The sequence below is a fragment of the Ranitomeya imitator genome, chromosome 2 (assembly GCF_032444005.1).
Source record: "Ranitomeya imitator isolate aRanImi1 chromosome 2, aRanImi1.pri, whole genome shotgun sequence".
Taxonomy (NCBI): domain Eukaryota; kingdom Metazoa; phylum Chordata; class Amphibia; order Anura; family Dendrobatidae; genus Ranitomeya; species Ranitomeya imitator.
The window spans coordinates 316,273,513-316,294,932 of record NC_091283.1 but is presented as its reverse complement, the minus strand read 5'-3'; positions in this window follow the sequence as shown (position 1 = coordinate 316,294,932).

Genomic DNA, 21,420 nt, shown 5'->3' with positions numbered 1-21,420 from the left:
GTCGTTGCTGGAGGCTCCATTATTCTCTATGTGGAGTGCGGCTCTGCGGGTGGAGGTCGGTGCTGGAGGCCCCATTATTCTCTATGTGGAGTGCGGCTCTGCGGGTGGAGGTCGGTGCTGGAGGCTCCATTATTCTCTATGTGGAGTGCAGCTCTGCGGGTGGAGGTCGGTGCTGGAGGCTCCATTATTCTCTATGTGGAGTGCGGCTCTGCGGGTGGAGGTCGGTGCTGGAGGCTCCATTATTCTCTATGTGGAGTGCGGCTCTGCGGGTGGAGGTCGCTGCTGGAGGCCCCATTATTCTCTATGTGGAGTGCGGCTCTGCGGGTGGAGGTCGGTGCTGGAGGCCCCATTATTCTCTATGTGGAGTGCGGCTCTGCGGGTGGAGGTCGGTGTTGGAGGCTCCATTATTCTCTATGTGGAGTGCGGCTCTGCGTGTGGAGGTCGGTGCTGGAGGCTCCATTATTCTCTATGTGGAGTGCGGCTCTGCGTGTGGAGGTCGGTGCTGGAGGCTCCATTATTCTCTATGTGGAGTGCGGCTCTGCGTGTGGAGGTCGGTGCTGGAGGCCCCATTATTCTATATCTGGCATACGGCTCTGCGGGTGGAGGTCGGTGCTGGAGGCTTCATTATTCTCTATGTGGACTGCGGCTCTGCGGGTGGAGGTCGGTGCTGGAGGCTCCATTATTAACTATGTGGAGTGCGGCTCTGCGGGTGGAGTTCGGTGTTGGAGGCTCCATTATTCTCTATGTGGAGTGCGGCTCTGCGGGTGGAGGTCGGTGCTGGAGGCTCCATTATTCTCTATGTGGAGTGCGGCTCTGCGTGTGGAGGTCGGTGCTGGAGGCTCCATTATTCTCTATGTGGAGTGCGGCTCTGCGTGTTGAGGTCGGTGCTGGAGGCTCCATTATTCTCTATGTGGAGTGCGGCTCTGCGTGTGGAGGTCGGTGCTGGAGGCCCCATTATTCTATATCTGGCATACGGCTCTGCGGGTGGAGGTCGGTGCTGGAGGCTTCATTATTCTCTATGTGGAGTGCGGCTCTGCGTGTGGAGTTCGGTGTTGGAGGCTCCATTATTCTCTATGTGGAGTGCGGCTCTGCGGGTGGAGGTTGGTGCTGGAGGCTCCATTATTCTCTATGTGGAGTGCGGCTCTGCGTGTGGAGGTCGGTGTTGGAGGCCCCATTATTCTCTATGTGGAGTGTGGCTCTGCGGGTGGAGGTCGGTGCTGGAGGCCCCATTATTCTATATCTGGCATACGGCTCTGCGGGTGGAGGTCGGTGCTGGAGGCTTCATTATTCTCTATGTGGAGTGCGGCTCTGCGTGTGGAGTTCGGTGTTGGAGGCTCCATTATTCTCTATGTGGAGTGCGGCTCTGCGGGTGGAGGTTGGTGCTGGAGGCTCCATTATTCTCTATGTGGAGTGTGGCTCTGCGGGTGGAGGTCGGTCCTGGAGGCTCCATTATTCTCTATGTGGAGTGCGTCTCTGCGGGTGGAGGTAGGTGCTGGAGGCTCCATTATTCTCTATGTGGAGTGCGGCTCTGTGGGTGGAGGTCGGTGCTGGAGGCTCCATTATTCTATGAGGAGTGTGGCTCTGCGGGTGGATGTCGGTGCTGGAGGCTCCATTATTCTCTATGAGGAGTGCGGCTCTGCGGGTGGAGGTCGGAGCTGGAGGCTCCATTATTCTCTATGTGGAGTGCGGCTCTGCGGGTGGAGGTCGGTGCTGGAGGCTCCATTATTCTCTATGTGGAGTGCAGCTCTGCGGGTGGAGGTCGGTGCTGGAGGCTCCATTATTCTTTATGTGGAGTGCGGCTCTGCGGGTGGAGGTCGGTGCTGGAGGCCCCATTATTCTCTATGTGGAGTGCTGCTCTGTGGGTGGAGGTCGGTGCTGGAGGCTCCATTATTCTCTATGTAAAGTGCGGCTCTGCGGTGGAGGTCGGTGCTGGAGGCCCCATTATTCTCTATGTGGAGTGTGGCTCTGCGGGTGGAGGTCGGTGCTGGAGGCTCCATTATTCTCTATGTGGAGTGCGGCTCTGCGGGTGGAGGTCGGTGCTGGAGGCTCCATTATTCTCTATGTGGAGTGCAGCTCTGCGGGTGGAGGTCGGTGCTGGAGGCTCCATTATTCTCTATGTGGAGGTCGGTGCTGGAGGCTCCATTATTCTCTATGTGGAGTGCGGCTCTGCGGGTGGAGGTCGGTGCTGGAGGCTCCATTATTCTCTATGTGGACTGCTGCTCTGCGGGTGGAGGTCGGTGCTGGAGGCTCCATTATTCTCTATGTGGAGTGCGGCTCTGCGGGTGGAGGTCGGTGCTGGAGGCTCCATTATTCTCTATGTGGAGTGCAGCTCTGTGGGTGGAGGTTGGTGCTGGAGGCTCCACTATTCTCTATGTGGAGTGCGGCTCTGTGGGTGGAGGTCGGTGCTGGAGGCTCCATTATTCTCTATGTGGAGTGTGGCTCTGTGGGTGGAGGTCGGTGCTGGAGGCTCCATTATTCTCTATGTGGAGTGTGGCTCTGTGGGTGGAGGTCGGTGCTGGAGGCTCCATTATTCTCTATGTGGAGTGTGGCTCTGCGGGTGGAGGTCGGTGCTGGAGGCTCCATTATTCTCTATGTGGAGTGCGGCTCTGCGGGTGGAGGTCGGTGCTGGAAGCTCCATTATTCTCTATGTGGAGTGCGGCTCTGCGGGTGGAGGTCGGTGCTGGAGGCTCCATTATTCTCTATGTGGAGTGCGGCTCTGTGGGTGGAGGTCGGTGCTGGAGGCTCCATTATTCTCTATGTGGAGTGTGGCTCTGTGGGTGGAGGTCGGTGCTGGAGGCTCCATTATTCTCTATGTGGAGTGTGGCTCTGTGGGTGGAGGTCGGTGCTGGAGGCTCCATTATTCTCTATGTGGAGTGTGGCTCTGCGGGTGGAGGTCGGTGCTGGAGGCTCCATTATTCTCTATGTGGAGTGCGGCTCTGCGGGTGGAGGTCGGTGCTGGAAGCTCCATTATTCTCTATGTGGAGTGCGGCTCTGCGGGTGGAGGTCGGTGCTGGAGGCTCCATTATTCTCTATGTGGAGTGCGGCTCTGCGGGTGGAGGTTGATGCTTGAGGCTCCATTATTCTCTATGTGGAGTACGGCTCTGCGGGTGGAGGTCGGTGCTGGAGGCTCCATTATTCTCTATGTGGAGTGTGGCTCTGCGTGTGGAGGTCGGTGCTGGAAGCTCCATTATTCTCTATGTGGAGTGCGGCTCTGCGGGTGGAGGTCGGTGCTGGAGGCTCCATTATTCTCTATGTGGAGTGCGGCTCTGCGGGTGGAGGTCGGTGCTAGAGGCTCCATTATTCTCTATGTGGAGTGCGGCTCTGCGGGTGGAGGTCGGTGCTGGAGGCTCCATTATTCTCTATGAGGAGTGCGGCTCTGTGGGTGGAGGTCGGTGCTGGAGGCTCCATTATTCTCTATGTGGAGTGCGGCTCTGCGGGTGGAGGTCGGTGCCGGAGGCCCCATTATTCTCTATGAGGAGTGCGGCTCTGCGGGTGGAGGTCGGTGCTGGAGGCTCCATTATTCTCTGTGTGGTATGCGGGTCTGCGGGTGGAGGTCGGTGCTGGAGGCTCCATTATTCTCTATGTGGAGTGTGGCTCTGCGGGTGGAGGTCGGTGCTGGAGGCTCCATTATTCTCTATGTGGAGTGCGGCTCTGCGGGTGGAGGTCGGTGCTGGAGGCTCCATTATTCTCTATGTGGAGTGCGGCTCTGCGGGTGGAGGTAGGTGCTGGAAGCTCCATTATTCTCTATATGGAGTGCAGCTCTGCGGGTGGAGGTCGGTGCTGGAGGCTCCATTATTCTCTATGTGGAGTGCGGCTCTGCGGGTGGAGGTCGGTGCTGGAGGCTCCATTATTCTCTATGTGGAGTGTGGCTCTGCGGGTGGAGGTCGGTGCTAGAGGCTCCATTATTCTCTATGTGGAGTGCGGCTCTGCGGGTGTAGGTCGGTGCTGGAGGCTCCATTATTCTCTATGTGGAGTGTGGCTCTGCGGGTGGAGGTCGGTGCTGGAGGCTCCATTATTCTCTATGTGGAGTGCGGCTCTGCGGGTGGAGGTCGGTGCTGGAGGCTCCATTATTCTCTATGTGGAGTGCGGCTCTGCGGGTGGAGGTCGGTGCTGGAGGCTCCATTATTCTCTGTGTGGAGTGCGGCTCTGCGGGTGGAGGTCGGTGCTGGAGGCTCCATTATTCTCTATGTGGAGTGCGGGTGGAGGTCGGTGCTGGAGGCTCCATTATTCTCTATGTGGAGTGCGGCTCTGCGGGTGGAGGTCGGTGCTGGAGGCTCCATTATTCTCTATGTGGAGTGCGGGTGGAGGTCGGTGCTGGAGGCTCCATTATTCTCTATGTGGAGTGCGGCTCTGCGGGTGGAGGTCGGTGCAGGAGGCTCCATTATTCTCTATCTGGAGTGCGGCTCTGCGGGTGGAGGTCGGTGCTGGAGGCTCCATTATTCTCTATGTGGAGTGTGGCTCTGCGGGTGGAGGTCGGTGCTAGAGGCTCCATTATTCTCTATGTGGAGTGCGGCTCTGCGGGTGGAGGTCGGTGCTGGAGGCCCCATTATTCTCTATGTGGAGTGCGGCTCTGCGGGTGGAGGTCGGTGCTGGAGGCTCCATTATTCTCTATGTGGAGTGCGGCTCTGCGGCTGGAGGTCGGTGCTGGAGGCTCCATTATTCTCTATGTGGAGTGCGGCTCTGCAGGTGGAGGTCGGTGCTGGAGGCTCCATTATTCTCTATGTGGAGTGCGGCTCTGCAGGTGGAGGTCGGTGCTGGAGGCTCCATTATTCTCTATGTGGAGTGCGGCTCTGCGGGTGGAGGTCGGTGCTGGAGGCTCCATTATTCTCTATGTGGAGTGCGGCTCTGCAGGTGGAGGTCGGTGCTGGAGGCTCCATTATTCTCTATGTGGAGTGCGGCTCTGCGGGTGGAGGTCGGTGCTGGAGGCTCCATTATTCTCTATGTGGAGTGCGGCTCTGCGGGTGGAGGTCGATGCTGGAGGCTCCATTATTCTCTATGTGGAGTGCGGCTCTGCGGGTGGAGGTCGGTGCTGGAGGCTCCATTATTCTCTATGTGGAGTGCGGCTCTGCGGGTGGAGGTCGGTGCTGGAGGCTCCATTATTCTCTATGTGGAGTGCAGCTCTGCGTGTGGAGGTCGGTGTTGGAGGCTCCATTATTCTCTATGTGGAGTGCGGCTCTGTGGGTGGAGGTCGGTGCTGGAGGCCCCATTATTCTCTATGTGGAGTGCGGCTCTGCGTGTGGAGGTCGGTGTTGGAGGCTCCATTATTCTCTATGTGGAGTGCGGCTCTGTGGGTGGAGGTCGGTGCTGGAGGCTCCATTATTCTCTATGTGGAGTGCGGCTCTGCGGGTGGAGGTAGGTGCTGGAGGCTCCGTTATTCTCTATGTGGAGTGCGGCTCTGTGGGTGGAGGTCGGTGTTGGAGGCTCCATTATTCTCTATGTGGAGTGCGGCTCTGCGGGTGGAGGTCGGTGCTGGAGGCTCCATTATTCTTTATCTGGCATACGGCTCTGCGGGTGGAGGTCGGTGCTGGAGGCTCCATTATTCTCTATGTGGAGTGCGGCTCTGCGTGTGGAGTTCGGTGTTGGAGGCTCCATTATTCTCTATGTGGAGTGCGGCTCTGCGGGTGGACGTTGGTGCTGGAGGCTCCATTATTCTCTATGTGGAGTGCGGCTCTGCGTGTGGAGGTCGGTGTTGGAGGCTCCATTATTCTCTATGTGGAGTGCGGCTCTGCGGGTGGAGGTAGGTGCTGGAGGCTCCATTATTCTCTATGTGGAGTGCGGCTCTGCGGGTGGAGGTCGGTGCTGGAGGCTCCATTATTCTCTATGTGGAGTGCGGCTCTGCGGGTGGAGGTCGGTGCTGGAGGCTCCATTATTCTCTATGTGGAGTGTGGCTCTGCGGGTGGAGGTCGGTGCTGGAGGCTCCATTATTCTCTATGTGGAGTGCGGCTCTGCGGGTGGAGGTCGGTGCTGGAGGCTCCATTATTCTCTATGTGGAGTGCAGCTCTGCGTGTGGAGGTCGGTGTTGGAGGCTCCATTATTCTCTATGTGGAGTGCGGCTCTGTGGGTGGAGGTCGGTGCTGGAGGCCCCATTATTCTCTATGTGGAGTGCGGCTCTGCGTGTGGAGGTCGGTGTTGGAGGCTCCATTATTCTCTATGTGGAGTGCGGCTCTGTGGGTGGAGGTCGGTGCTGGAGGCTCCATTATTCTCTATGTGGAGTGCGGCTCTGCGGGTGGAGGTAGGTGCTGGAGGCTCCATTATTCTCTATGTGGAGTGCGGCTCTGTGGGTGGAGGTCGGTGTTGGAGGCTCCATTATTCTCTATGTGGAGTGCGGCTCTGCGGGTGGAGGTAGGTGCTGGAGGCTCCATTATTCTATATCTGGCATACGGCTCTGCGGGTGGAGGTCGGTGCTGGAGGCTCCATTATTCTCTATGTGGAGTGCGGCTCTGCGTTTGGAGTTCGGTGTTGGAGGCTCCATTATTCTCTATGTGGAGTGCGGCTCTGCGGGTGGACGTTGGTGCTGGAGGCTCCATTATTCTCTATGTGGAGTGCGGCTCTGCGTGTGGAGGTCGGTGTTGGAGGCTCCATTATTCTCTATGTGGAGTGCGGCTCTGCGGGTGGAGGTAGGTGCTGGAGGCTCCATTATTCTCTATGTGGAGTGCGGCTCTGCGTGTGGAGGTCGGTGTTGGAGGCTCCATTATTCTCTATGTGGAGTGCGGCTCTGCGGGTGGAGGTCGGTGCTGGAGGCTCCATTATTCTCTATGAGGAGTGTGGCTCTGCGGGTGGATGTCGGTGCTGGAGGCTCCATTATTCTCTATGAGGAGTGCGGCTCTGCGGGTGGAGGTCGGAGCTGGAGGCTCCATTATTCTCTATGTGGAGTGCGGCTCTGCGGGTGGAGGTCGGTGCTGGAGGCTCCATTATTCTCTATGTGGAGGTCGGTGCTGGAGGCTCCATTATTCTCTATGTGGAGTGCGGCTCTGCGGGTGGAGGTCGGTGCTGGAGGCTCCATTATTCTCTATGTGGAGTGTGGCTCTGTGGGTGGAGGTCGGTGCTGGAGGCCCCATTATCCTCTATGTGGAGTGCGGCTCTGCGGGTGGAGGTTGGTGCTGGAGGCTCCATTATTCTCTATGTGGAGTGTGGCTCTGTGGGTGGAGGTAGGTGCTGGAGGCTCCATTATTCTCTATGTGGAGTGCGGCTCTGCGGGTGGAGGTCGGTGCTGGAGGCTCCATTATTCTCTATGTGGAGTGCGGCTCTGCGGGTGGAGGTCGGTGCTGGAAGCTCCATTATTCTCTATGTGGAGTGCGGCTCTGCGGGTGGAGGTCGGTGCTGGAGGCTCCATTATTCTCTATGTGGAGTGCGGCTCTGCGGGTGGAGGTTGATGCTTGAGGCTCCATTATTCTCTATGTGGAGTACGGCTCTGCGGGTGGAGGTCGGTGCTGGAGGCTCCATTATTCTCTATGTGGAGTGCGGCTCTGCGGGTGGAGGTCGGTGCTGGAGGCTCCATTTTTCTCTATGTGGAGTGCGGCTCTGCGGGTGGAGGTCGGTGCTGGAGGCTCCATTATTCTCTATGAGGAGTGCGGCTCTGCGGGTGGAGGTCGGTGCTGGAGGCTCCATTATTCTCTATGAGGAGTGCGGCTCTGTGGGTGGAGGTCGGTGCTGGAGGCTCCATTATTCTCTATGTGGAGTGCGGCTCTGCGGGTGGAGGTCGGTGCTAGAGGCTCCATTATTCTCTATGTGGAGTGCGGCTCTGCGGGTGGAGGTCGGTGCTGGAGGCTCCATTATTCTCTATGAGGAGTGCGGCTCTGTGGGTGGAGGTCGGTGCTGGAGGCTCCATTATTCTCTATGTGGAGTGCGGCTCTGCGGGTGGAGGTCGGTGCCGGAGGCCCCATTATTCTCTATGAGGAGTGCGGCTCTGCGGGTGGAGGTCGGTGCTGGAGGCTCCATTATTCTCTGTGTGGAGTGCGGGTCTGCGGGTGGAGGTCGGTGCTGGAGGCTCCATTATTCTCTATGTGGAGTGTGGCTCTGCGGGTGGAGGTCGGTGCTGGAGGCTCCATTATTCTCTATGTGGAGTGCGGCTCTGCGGGTGGAGGTCGGTGCTGGAGGCTCCATTATTCTCTATGTGGAGTGCGGCTCTGCGGGTGGAGGTCGGTGCTGGAGGCTCCATTATTCTCTGTGTGGAGTGCGGCTCTGTGGGTGGAGGTAGGTGCTGGAGGCTCCATTATTCTCTGTGTGGAGTGCGGCTCTGCGGGTGGAGGTCGGTGCTGGAGGCTCCATTATTCTCTGTGTGGAGTGCGGCTCTGCGGGTGGAGGTCGGTGCTGGAGGCTCCATTATTCTCTATGTAGAGTGCGGCTCTGCAGGTGGAGGTCGGTGCTGGAGGCTCCATTATTATCTATGTGGAGTGCGGCTCTGCGGGTGGAGGTCGGTGCTGGAGGCCCCATTATTCTCTATGTGGAGTGTTGCTCTGCGGGTGGAGGTCGGTGCTGGAGGCTCCATTATTCTCTATGTGGAGTGCGGCTCTGCGGGTGGAGGTCGGTGCTGGAGGCCCCATTATTCTCTATGTGGAGTGCGGCTCTGCGTGTGGAGGTCGGTGTTGGAGGCTCCATTATTCTCTATGTGGAGTGCGGCTCTGTGGGTGGAGGTCGGTGCTGGAGGCTCCATTATTCTCTATGTGGAGTGCGGCTCTGCGGGTGGAGGTAGGTGCTGGAGGCTCCATTATTCTCTATGTGGAGTGCGGCTCTGTGGGTGGAGGTCGGTGTTGGAGGCTCCATTATTCTCTATGTGGAGTGCGGCTCTGCGGGTGGAGGTAGGTGCTGGAGGCTCCATTATTCTTTATCTGGCATACGGCTCTGCGGGTGGAGGTCGGTGCTGGAGGCTCCATTATTCTCTATGTGGAGTGCGGCTCTGCGTGTGGAGTTCGGTGTTGGAGGCTCCATTATTCTCTATGTGGAGTGCGGCTCTGCGGGTGGACGTTGGTGCTGGAGGCTCCATTATTCTCTATGTGGAGTGCGGCTCTGCGTGTGGAGGTCGGTGTTGGAGGCTCCATTATTCTCTATGTGGAGTGCGGCTCTGCGGGTGGAGGTAGGTGCTGGAGGCTCCATTATTCTCTATGTGGAGTGCGGCTCTGCGGGTGGAGGTCGGTGCTGGAGGCTCCATTATTCTCTATGTGGAGTGCGGCTCTGCGGGTGGAGGTTGATGCTGGAGGCTCCATTATTCTCTATGTGGAGTGCGGCTCTGCGGGTGGAGGTCGGTGCTGGAGGCTCCATTATTCTCTATGTGGAGTGCGGCTCTGCGGGTGGAGGTCGGTGCTGGAGGCTCCATTATTCTCTATGTGGAGTGCGGCTCTGCGTGTGGAGGTCGGTGTTGGAGGCTCCATTATTCTCTATGTGGAGTGCGGCTCTGTGGGTGGAGGTCGGTGCTGGAGGCCCCATTATTCTCTATGTGGAGTGCGGCTCTGCGTGTGGAGTTCGGTGTTGGAGGCTCCATTATTCTCTATGTGGAGTGCGGCTCTGCGGGTGGACGTTGGTGCTGGAGGCTCCATTATTCTCTATGTGGAGTGCGGCTCTGCGTGTGGAGGTCGGTGTTGGAGGCTCCATTATTCTCTATGTGGAGTGCGGCTCTGCGGGTGGAGGTAGGTGCTGGAGGCTCCATTATTCTCTATGTGGAGTGCGGCTCTGCGTGTGGAGGTCGGTGTTGGAGGCTCCATTATTCTCTATGTGGAGTGCGGCTCTGAAGGTGGAGGTCGGTGCTGGAGGCTCCATTATTCTCTATGAGGAGTGTGGCTCTGCGGGTGGATGTCGGTGCTGGAGGCTCCATTATTCTCTATGAGGAGTGCGGCTCTGCGGGTGGAGGTCGGAGCTGGAGGCTCCATTATTCTCTATGTGGAGTGCGGCTCTGCGGGTGGAGGTCGGTGCTGGAGGCTCCATTATTCTCTATGTGGAGGTCGGTGCTGGAGGCTCCATTATTCTCTATGTGGAGTGCGGCTCTGCGGGTGGAGGTCGGTGCTGGAGGCTCCATTATTCTCTATGTGGAGTGTGGCTCTGTGGGTGGAGGTTGGTGCTGGAGGCTCCATTATTCTCTATGTGGAGTGTGGCTCTGTGGGTGGAGGTCGGTGCTGGAGGCTCCATTATTCTCTATGTGGAGTGCGGCTCTGCGGGTGGAGGTCGGTGCTGGAGGCTCCATTATTCTCTATGTGGAGTGCGGCTCTGCAGGTGGAGGTCGGTGCTGGAAGCTCCATTATTCTCTATGTGGAGTGCGGCTCTGCGGGTGGAGGTCGGTGCTGGAGGCTCCATTATTCTCTATGTGGAGTGCGGCTCTGCGGGTGGAGGTTGATGCTTGAGGCTCCATTATTCTCTATGTGGAGTACGGCTCTGCGGGTGGAGGTCGGTGCTGGAGGCTCCATTATTCTCTATGTGGAGTGCGGCTCTGCGGGTGGAGGTCGGTGCTGGAGGCTCCATTATTCTCTATGTGGAGTGCGGCTCTGCGGGTGGAGGTCGGTGCTAGAGGCTCCATTATTCTCTATGTGGAGTGCGGCTCTGCGGGTGGAGGTCGGTGCTGGAGGCTCCATTATTCTCTATGAGGAGTGCGGCTCTGTGGGTGGAGGTCGGTGCTGGAGGCTCCATTATTCTCTATGTGGAGTGCGGCTCTGCGGGTGGAGGTCGGTGCTAGAGGCTCCATTATTCTCTATGTGGAGTGCGGCTCTGCGGGTGGAGGTCGGTGCTGGAGGCTCCATTATTCTCTATGAGGAGTGCGGCTCTGTGGGTGGAGGTCGGTGCTGGAGGCTCCATTATTCTCTATGTGGAGTGTGGCTCTGCGGGTGGAGGTCGGTGCTGGAGGCTCCATTATTCTCTGTGTGGAGTGCGGCTCTGTGGGTGGAGGTAGGTGCTGGAGGCTCCATTATTCTCTGTGTGGAGTGCGGCTCTGCGGGTGGAGGTCGGTGCTGGAGGCTCCATTATTCTCTATGTGGAGTGTGGCTCTGCGGGTGGAGGTCGGTGCTGGAGGCTCCATTATTCTCTGTGTGGAGTGCGGCTCTGTGGGTGGAGGTAGGTGCTGGAGGCTCCATTATTCTCTGTGTGGAGTGCGGCTCTGCGGGTGGAGGTCGGTGCTGGAGGCTCCATTATTCTCTATGTGGAGTGCGGCTCTGTGGGTGGAGGTCGGTGCTGGAGGCTCCATTATTCTCTATGTGGAGTGCGGCTCTGCGGGTGGAGGTAGGTGCTGGAGGCTCCATTATTCTCTATGTGGAGTGCGGCTCTGTGGGTGGAGGTCGGTGTTGGAGGCTCCATTATTCTCTATGTGGAGTGCGGCTCTGCGGGTGGAGGTAGGTGCTGGAGGCTCCATTATTCTATATCTGGCATACGGCTCTGCGGGTGGAGGTCGGTGCTGGAGGCTCCATTATTCTCTATGTGGAGTGCGGCTCTGCGTGTGGAGTTCGGTGTTGGAGGCTCCATTATTCTCTATGTGGAGTGCGGCTCTGCGGGTGGACGTTGGTGCTGGAGGCTCCATTATTCTCTATGTGGAGTGCGGCTCTGCGTGTGGAGGTCGGTGTTGGAGGCTCCATTATTCTCTATGTGGAGTGCGGCTCTGCGGGTGGAGGTAGGTGCTGGAGGCTCCATTATTCTCTATGTGGAGTGCGGCTCTGCGTGTGGAGGTCGGTGTTGGAGGCTCCATTATTCTCTATGTGGAGTGCGGCTCTGAAGGTGGAGGTCGGTGCTGGAGGCTCCATTATTCTCTATGAGGAGTGTGGCTCTGCGGGTGGATGTCGGTGCTGGAGGCTCCATTATTCTCTATGAGGAGTGCGGCTCTGCGGGTGGAGGTCGGAGCTGGAGGCTCCATTATTCTCTATGTGGAGTGCGGCTCTGCGGGTGGAGGTCGGTGCTGGAGGCTCCATTATTCTCTATGTGGAGGTCGGTGCTGGAGGCTCCATTATTCTCTATGTGGAGTGCGGCTCTGCGGGTGGAGGTCGGTGCTGGAGGCTCCATTATTCTCTATGTGGAGTGTGGCTCTGTGGGTGGAGGTTGGTGCTGGAGGCTCCATTATTCTCTATGTGGAGTGTGGCTCTGTGGGTGGAGGTCGGTGCTGGAGGCTCCATTATTCTCTATGTGGAGTGCGGCTCTGCGGGTGGAGGTCGGTGCTGGAGGCTCCATTATTCTCTATGTGGAGTGCGGCTCTGCAGGTGGAGGTCGGTGCTGGAAGCTCCATTATTCTCTATGTGGAGTGCGGCTCTGCGGGTGGAGGTCGGTGCTGGAGGCTCCATTATTCTCTATGTGGAGTGCGGCTCTGCGGGTGGAGGTTGATGCTTGAGGCTCCATTATTCTCTATGTGGAGTACGGCTCTGCGGGTGGAGGTCGGTGCTGGAGGCTCCATTATTCTCTATGTGGAGTGCGGCTCTGCGGGTGGAGGTCGGTGCTGGAGGCTCCATTATTCTCTATGTGGAGTGCGGCTCTGCGGGTGGAGGTCGGTGCTAGAGGCTCCATTATTCTCTATGTGGAGTGCGGCTCTGCGGGTGGAGGTCGGTGCTGGAGGCTCCATTATTCTCTATGAGGAGTGCGGCTCTGTGGGTGGAGGTCGGTGCTGGAGGCTCCATTATTCTCTATGTGGAGTGCGGCTCTGCGGGTGGAGGTCGGTGCTAGAGGCTCCATTATTCTCTATGTGGAGTGCGGCTCTGCGGGTGGAGGTCGGTGCTGGAGGCTCCATTATTCTCTATGAGGAGTGCGGCTCTGTGGGTGGAGGTCGGTGCTGGAGGCTCCATTATTCTCTATGTGGAGTGTGGCTCTGCGGGTGGAGGTCGGTGCTGGAGGCTCCATTATTCTCTGTGTGGAGTGCGGCTCTGTGGGTGGAGGTAGGTGCTGGAGGCTCCATTATTCTCTGTGTGGAGTGCGGCTCTGCGGGTGGAGGTCGGTGCTGGAGGCTCCATTATTCTCTATGTGGAGTGTGGCTCTGCGGGTGGAGGTCGGTGCTGGAGGCTCCATTATTCTCTATGTGGAGTGTGGCTCTGCGGGTGGAGGTCGGTGCTGGAGGCTCCATTATTCTCTATGTGGAGTGCGGCTCTGCGGGTGGAGGTCGGTGCTGGAGCCTTCATTATTCTCTATGTGGAGTGCGGCTCTGCGGGTGGAGGTTGATGCTTGAGGCTCCATTATTCTCTATGTGGAGTACGGCTCTGCGGGTGGAGGTCGGTGCTAGAGGCTCCATTATTCTCTATGTGGAGTGCGGCTCTGTGGGTGGAGGTCGGTGCTGGAGGCTCCATTATTCTCTATGTGGAGTGCGGCTCTGCGGGTGGACGTTGGTGCTGGAGGCTCCATTATTCTCTATGTGGAGTGCGGCTCTGCGTGTGGAGGTCGGTGTTGGAGGCTCCATTATTCTCTATGTGGAGTGCGGCTCTGCGGGTGGAGGTAGGTGCTGGAGGCTCCATTATTCTCTATGTGGAGTGCGGCTCTGCGTGTGGAGGTCGGTGCTGGAGGCTCCATTATTCTCTATGTGGAGTGCGGCTCTGAGGGTGGAGGTCGGTGCTGGAGGCTCCATTATTCTCTATGAGGAGTGTGGCTCTGCGGGTGGATGTCGGTGCTGGAGGCTCCATTATTCTCTATGAGGAGTGCGGCTCTGCGGGTGGAGGTCGGAGCTGGAGGCTCCATTATTCTCTATGTGGAGTGCGGCTCTGCGGGTGGAGGTAGGTGCTGGAGGCTCCATTATTCTCTATGTGGAGGTCGGTGCTGGAGGCTCCATTATTCTCTATGTGGAGTGCGGCTCTGCGGGTGGAGGTCGGTGCTGGAGGCTCCATTATTCTCTATGTGGAGTGTGGCTCTGTGGGTGGAGGTTGGTGCTGGAGGCTCCATTATTCTCTATGTGGAGTGTGGCTCTGTGGGTGGAGGTCGGTGCTGGAGGCTCCATTATTCTCTATGTGGAGTGCGGCTCTGCGGGTGGAGGTCGGTGCTGGAGGCTCCATTATTCTCTATGTGGAGTGCGGCTCTGCAGGTGGAGGTCGGTGCTGGAAGCTCCATTATTCTCTATGTGGAGTGCGGCTCTGCAGGTGGAGGTCGGTGCTGGAAGCTCCATTATTCTCTATGTGGAGTGCGGCTCTGCGGGTGGAGGTCGGTGCTGGAGGCTCCATTATTCTCTATGTGGAGTGCGGCTCTGCGGGTGGAGGTTGATGCTTGAGGCTCCATTATTCTCTATGTGGAGTACGGCTCTGCGGGTGGAGGTCGGTGCTGGAGGCTCCATTATTCTCTATGTGGAGTGCGGCTCTGCGGGTGTAGGTCGGTGCTGGAGGCTCCATTATTCTCTATGTGGAGTGCGGCTCTGCGGGTGGAGGTCGGTGCTAGAGGCTCCATTATTCTCTATGTGGAGTGCGGCTCTGCGGGTGGAGGTCGGTGCTGGAGGCTCCATTATTCTCTATGAGGAGTGCGGCTCTGTGGGTGGAGGTCGGTGCTGGAGGCTCCATTATTCTCTATGTGGAGTGCGGCTCTGCGGGTGGAGGTCGGTGCTAGAGGCTCCATTATTCTCTATGTGGAGTGCGGCTCTGCGGGTGGAGGTCGGTGCTGGAGGCTCCATTATTCTCTATGAGGAGTGCGGCTCTGTGGGTGGAGGTCGGTGCTGGAGGCTCCATTATTCTCTATGTGGAGTGTGGCTCTGCGGGTGGAGGTCGGTGCTGGAGGCTCCATTATTCTCTGTGTGGAGTGCGGCTCTGTGGGTGGAGGTAGGTGCTGGAGGCTCCATTATTCTCTGTGTGGAGTGCGGCTCTGCGGGTGGAGGTCGGTGCTGGAGGCTCCATTATTCTCTATGTGGAGTGTGGCTCTGCGGGTGGAGGTCGGTGCTGGAGGCTCCATTATTCTCTATGTGGAGTGCGGCTCTGCGGGTGGAAGTCGGTGCTGGAAGCTCCATTATTCTCTATGTGGAGTGCGGCTCTGCGGGTGGAGGTTGATGCTTGAGGCTCCATTATTCTCTATGTGGAGTACGGCTCTGCGGGTGGAGGTCGGTGCTAGAGGCTCCATTATTCTCTATGTGGAGTGCGGCTCTGTGGGTGGAGGTCGGTGCTGGAGGCTCCATTATTCTCTATGTGGAGTGCGGCTCTGCGGGTGGACGTTGGTGCTGGAGGCTCCATTATTCTCTATGTGGAGTGCGGCTCTGCGTGTGGAGGTCGGTGTTGGAGGCTCCATTATTCTCTATGTGGAGTGCGGCTCTGCGGGTGGAGGTAGGTGCTGGAGGCTCCATTATTCTCTATGTGGAGTGCGGCTCTGCGTGTGGAGGTCGGTGTTGGAGGCTCCATTATTCTCTATGTGGAGTGCGGCTCTGAGGGTGGAGGTCGGTGCTGGAGGCTCCATTATTCTCTATGAGGAGTGTGGCTCTGCGGGTGGATGTCGGTGCTGGAGGCTCCATTATTCTCTATGAGGAGTGCGGCTCTGCGGGTGGAGGTCGGAGCTGGAGGCTCCATTATTCTCTATGTGGAGTGCGGCTCTGCGGGTGGAGGTAGGTGCTGGAGGCTCCATTATTCTCTATGTGGAGGTCGGTGCTGGAGGCTCCATTATTCTCTATGTGGAGTGCGGCTCTGCGGGTGGAGGTCGGTGCTGGAGGCTCCATTATTCTCTATGTGGAGTGTGGCTCTGTGGGTGGAGGTTGGTGCTGGAGGCTCCATTATTCTCTATGTGGAGTGTGGCTCTGTGGGTGGAGGTCGGTGCTGGAGGCTCCATTATTCTCTATGTGGAGTGCGGCTCTGCGGGTGGAGGTCGGTGCTGGAGGCTCCATTATTCTCTATGTGGAGTGCGGCTCTGCAGGTGGAGGTCGGTGCTGGAAGCTCCATTATTCTCTATGTGGAGTGCGGCTCTGCGGGTGGAGGTCGGTGCTGGAGGCTCCATTATTCTCTATGTGGAGTGCGGCTCTGCGGGTGGAGGTTGATGCTTGAGGCTCCATTATTCTCTATGTGGAGTACGGCTCTGCGGGTGGAGGTCGGTGCTGGAGGCTCCATTATTCTCTATGTGGAGTGCGGCTCTGCGGGTGGAGGTCGGTGCTGGAGGCTCCATTATTCCCTATGTGGAGTGCGGCTCTGCGGGTGGAGGTCGGTGCTAGAGGCTCCATTATTCTCTATGTGGAGTGCGGCTCTGCGGGTGGAGGTCGGTGCTGGAGGCTCCATTATTCTCTATGAGGAGTGCGGCTCTGTGGGTGGAGGTCGGTGCTGGAGGCTCCATTATTCTCTATGTGGAGTGCGGCTCTGCGGGTGGAGGTCGGTGCTAGAGGCTCCATTATTCTCTATGTGGAGTGCGGCTCTGCGGGTGGAGGTCGGTGCTGGAGGCTCCATTATTCTCTATGAGGAGTGCGGCTCTGTGGGTGGAGGTCGGTGCTGGAGGCTCCATTATTCTCTATGTGGAGTGCGGCTCTGCGGGTGGAGGTCGGTGCCGGAGGCCCCATTATTCTCTATGAGGAGTGCGGGTCTGCGGGTGGAGGTCGGTGCTGGAGGCTCCATTATTCTCTATGTGGAGTGTGGCTCTGCGGGTGGAGGTCGGTGCTGGAGGCTCCATTATTCTCTATGTGGAGTGCGGCTCTGCGGGTGGAGGTCGGTGCTGGAGGCTCCATTATTCTCTATGTGGAGTGCGGCTCTGCGGGTGGATGTCGGTGCTGGAGGCTCCATTATTCTCTATGTGGAGTGCTGCTCTGCGGGTGGAGGTCGGTGCTGGAGGCTCCATTATTCTCTATGTAGAGTGCGGCTCTGCGGGTGGAGGTCGGTGCTGGAGGCTCCATTATTCTCTGTGTGGAGTGCGGCTCTGCGGGTGGAGGTCGGTGCTGGAGGCTCCATTATTCTCTATGTGGAGTGTGGCTCTGCGGGTGGAGGTCGGTGCTGGAGGCTCCATTATTCTCTATGTGGAGTGCGGCTCTGCGGGTGGAAGTCGGTGCTGGAAGCTCCATTATTCTCTATGTGGAGTGCGGCTCTGCGGGTGGAGGTTGATGCTTGAGGCTCCATTATTCTCTATGTGGAGTACGGCTCTGCGGGTGGAGGTCGGTGCTAGAGGCTCCATTATTCTCTATGTGGAGTGCGGCTCTGTGGGTAGAGGTCGGTGCTGGAGGCTCCATTATTCTCTATGTGCAGTGCGGCTCTGCGGGTGGAGGTCGGTGCTGGAGGCTCCATTATTCTCTATGTGGAGTACGGCTCTGCGGGTGTAGGTAGGTGCTGGAGGCTCCATTATTCTCTATGAGGAGTGCGGCTCTGCGGGTGGAGGTCGGTGCTGGAGGCCCCATTATTCTCTATGTGGAGTGTGGCTCTGCGGGTGGAGGTCGGTGCTGGAGGCTCCATTATTCTCTATGTGGAGTGCGGCTCTGCGGGTGGAGGTCGGTGCTGGAGGCCCCATTATTCTCTATGTGGAGTGCGGCTCTGCGGGTGGAGGTCGGTGCTGGAGGCTCCATTATTCTCTATGTGGAGTGCGGCTCTGCGGGTGGAGGTCGGTGCTGGAGGCTCCATTATTCTCTATGTGGAGTGCGGCTCTGCGGGTGGAGGTCGGTGCTGGAGGCTCCATTATTCTCTATGTGGAGTGCGGCTCTGCAGGTGGAGGTCGGTGCTGGAGGCTCCATTATTCTCTATGTGGAGTGCGGCTCTGCGGGTGGAGGTCGGTGCTGGAGGCCCCATTATTCTCTATGTGGAGTGCGGCTCTGCGGGTGGAGGTCGGTGCTGGAGGTTCCATTATTCTCTATGTGGAGTGCGGCTCTGCGGGTGGAGGTCGGTGCTGGAGGCTCCATTATTCTCTATGTGGAGTGCGGCTCTGCGGGTGGAGGTCGGTGCTGGAGGCTCCATTATTCTCTATGTGGAGTGCGGCTCTGCGGGTGGAGGTCAGTGCTGGAGGCTCCATTATTCTCTATGTGGAGTGCGGCTCTGCGGGTGGAGGTCGGTGCTGGAGGCTCCATTATTCTCTATGTGGAGTGCGGCTCTGCGGGTGGAGGTCGGTGCTGGAGGCTCCATTATTCTCTATGTGGAGTGCGGCTCTGCGGGTGGAGGTCGGTGCTGGAGGCTCCATTATTCTCTATGTGGAGTGCGGCTCTGCGGGTGGAGGTAGGTGCTGGAGGCTCCATTATTCTCTATGTGGAGTGCGGGTGGAGGTAGGTGCTGGAGGCTCCATTATTCTCTATGTGGAGTGCGGCTCTGCGGGTGGAGATCGGTGCTGGAGGCTCCATTATTCTCTATGAGGAGTGCGACTCTGCGGGTGGAGGTCGGTGCCTGAGGCTCCATTATTCTCTATGTGGAGTGCGGCTCTGCGGGTGGAGGTCGGTGCTGGAGGCTCCATTATTCTCTATGTGGAGTGCGGCTCTGCGGGTGGAGGTCGGTGCTAGAGGCTCCATTATTCTCCATGTGGAGTGCGGCTCTGCGGGTGGAGGTCGGTGCTGGAGGCTCCATTATTCTCTATGAGGAGTGCGGCTCTGCGGGTGGAGGTCGGTGCTGGAGGCTCCATTATTCTCTATGTGGAGTGCGGCTCTGCGGGTGGAGGTCGGTGCTGGAGGCTCCATTATTCTCTATGTGGAGTGCGGCTCTGCGGGTGGAGGTCGGTGCTGGAGGCCCCATTATTCTCTATGTGGAGTGTGGCTCTGCGGGTGGAGGTCGGTGCTGGAGGCCCCATTATTCTCTATGTGGAGTGTGGCTCTGCGGGTGGAGGTCGGTGCTGGAGGCCCCATTATTCTCTCTGTGGAGTGCGGCTCTGCGGGTGGAGGTCGGTGCTGGAGGCTCCATTATTCTCTATGTGGAGTGCGGCTCTGCGGGTGGAGGTCGGTGCTGGAGGCTCCATTATTCTCTATGTGGAGTGCGGCTCTGCGGGTGGAGGTCGGTGCTGGAGGCTCCATTATTCTCTATGTGGAGTGCGGCTCTGCGGGTGGAGGTCGGTGCTGGAGGCTCCATTATTCTCTATGTGGAGTGCGGCTCTGCGGGTGGAGGTCGGTGCTGGAGGCCCCATTATTCTCTATGTGGAGTGCGGCTCTGCGGGTGGAGGTCGGTGCTGGAGGTTCCATTATTCTCTATGTGGAGTGCGGCTCTGCGGGTGGAGGTCGGTGCTGGAGGCTCCATTATTCTCTATGTGGAGTGCGGCTCTGCGGGTGGAGGTCGGTGCTGGAGGCTCCATTATTCTCTATGTGGAGTGCGGCTCTGCGGGTGGAGGTCAGTGCTGGAGGCTCCATTATTCTCTATGTGGAGTGCGGCTCTGCGGGTGGAGGTCGGTGCTGGAGGCTCCATTATTCTCTATGTGGAGTGCGGCTCTGCGGGTGGAGGTCGGTGCTGGAGGCTCCATTATTCTCTATGTGGAGTGCGGCTCTGCGGGTGGAGGTCGGTGCTGGAGGCTCCATTATTCTCTATGTGGAGTGCGGGTCTGCGGGTGGAGGTAGGTGCTGGAGGCTCCATTATTCTCTATGTGGAGTGCGGGTGGAGGTAGGTGCTGGAGGCTCCATTATTCTCTATGTGGAGTGCGGCTCTGCGGGTGGAGATCGGTGCTGGAGGCTCCATTATTCTCTATGAGGAGTGCGACTCTGCGGGTGGACGTCGGTGCTGGAGGTTCCATTGTTCTCTATGTGGAGTGCGGCTCTGCGGGTGGAGGCCGGTGCTGGAGGCTCCATTATTCTCTATGTGGAGTGCGGCTCTGCGGGTGGAGGTCGGTGCTGGAGGCTCCATTATTCTCTATGTGGAGTGCGGCTCTGCGGGTGGAGGTCGGTGCTGGAGGCTCCATTATTCTCTATGTGGAGTGCGGGTCTGCGGGTGGAGGTAGGTGCTGGAGGCTCCATTATTCTCTATGTGGAGTGCGGGTGGAGGTAGGTGCTGGAGGCTCCATTATTCTCTATGTGGAGTGCGGCTCTGCGGGTGGAGATCGGTGCTGGAGGCTCCATTATTCTCTATGAGGAGTGCGACTCTGCGGGTGGACGTCGGTGCTGGAGGTTCCATTATTCTCTATGTGGAGTGCGGCTCTGCGGGTGGAGGCCGGTGCTGGAGGCTCCATTATTCTCTATGTGGAGTGCGGCTCTGCGGGTGGAGGTCGGTGCTGGAGGCTCCATTATTCTCTATGTGGAGTGCGGCTCTGCGGGTGGAGGTCGGTGCTGGAGGCTCCATTATTCTCTATGTGGAGTGCGGCTCTGCGGGTGGAGGTCGGTGCTAGAGGCTCCATTATTCTCCATGTGGAGTGCGGCTCTGCGGGTGGAGGTCGGTGCTGGAGGCCCCATTATTCTCTATCTGGAGTGCGGCTCTGCGGGTGGAGGTCGGTGCTGGAGGCTCCATTATTCTCTATGTGGAGTGCGGCTCTGCGGGTGGAGGTCGGTGCTGGAGGCTCCATTATTCTCTATGTGGAGTGCGGCTCTGCGGGTGGAGGTCGGTGCTGGAGGCTCCATTATTCTCTATGTGGAGTGCGGCTCTGCGGGTGGAGGTCGGTGCTGGAGGCTCCATTATTCTCTATGTGGAGTGCGGCTCTGCGGGTGGAGGTCGGTGCTGTAGGCTCCATTATTCTCTATGTGGAGTGCGGCTCTGCGGGTGGAGGTCGGTGCTGGAGGCTCCATTATTCTCTATGTGGAGTGCGGCTCTGCGGGTGGAGATCGGTGCTGGAGGCTCCATTATTCTCTATGAGGAGTGCGGCTCTGCGGGTGGAGTTTGGTGCTGGAGGCTCCATTATTCTCTATGTGGAGTGCGGCTCTGCGGGTGGAGGTCGGTACTGGAGGCTCCATTATTCTCTATGTGGAGTGCGGCTCTGCGGGTGGAGGTCGGTGCTGGAGGCTCCATTCTCTATGTGGAGTGCGGCTCTGCGGGTGGAGGTCGGTGCTGGAGGCTCCATTATTCTCTATGTGGAGTGTGGCTCTGCGGGTGGAGGTCGGTGCTGGAGGCCCCATTATTCTCTATGTGGAGTGCGGCTCTGCGGGTGGAGGTCGGTGCTGGAGGCTCCATTATTCTCTATGTGGAGTGCGGCTCTGCGGGTGGAGGTCGGTGCTGGAGGCTCCATTATTCTCTATGTGGAGTGCGGCTCTGCGGGTGGAGGTCGGTGCTGGAGGCGCCATTATTCTCTATGTGGAGTGTGGCTCTGTGGGTGAAGGTCGGTGCTGGAGGCTCCATTATTCTCTATGTGGAGTGCGGCTCTGCGGGTGGAGGTCGGTGCTGGAGGCCCCATTATTCTCTATGTGGAGTGTGGCTCTGCGGGTGGAGGTCGGTGCTGGAGGCTCCATTATTCTATGTGGAGTGCGGCTCTGCAGGTGGAGGTCGGTGCTGGAGGCTCCATTATTCTCTATGCGGAGTGCGGCTCTGTGGGTGGAGGTCGGTGCTGGAGACTCCATTATTCTCTATGTGGAGTGCGGCTCTGCGGGTGGAGGTCGGTGCTGGAGGCTCCATTATTCTCTATGTGGACTGCTGCTCTGCGGGTGGAGGTCGGTGCTGGAGGCTCCATTATTCTCTATGTGGAGTGCTGCTCTGCGGGTGGAGGTCGGTGCTGGAGGCTCCATTA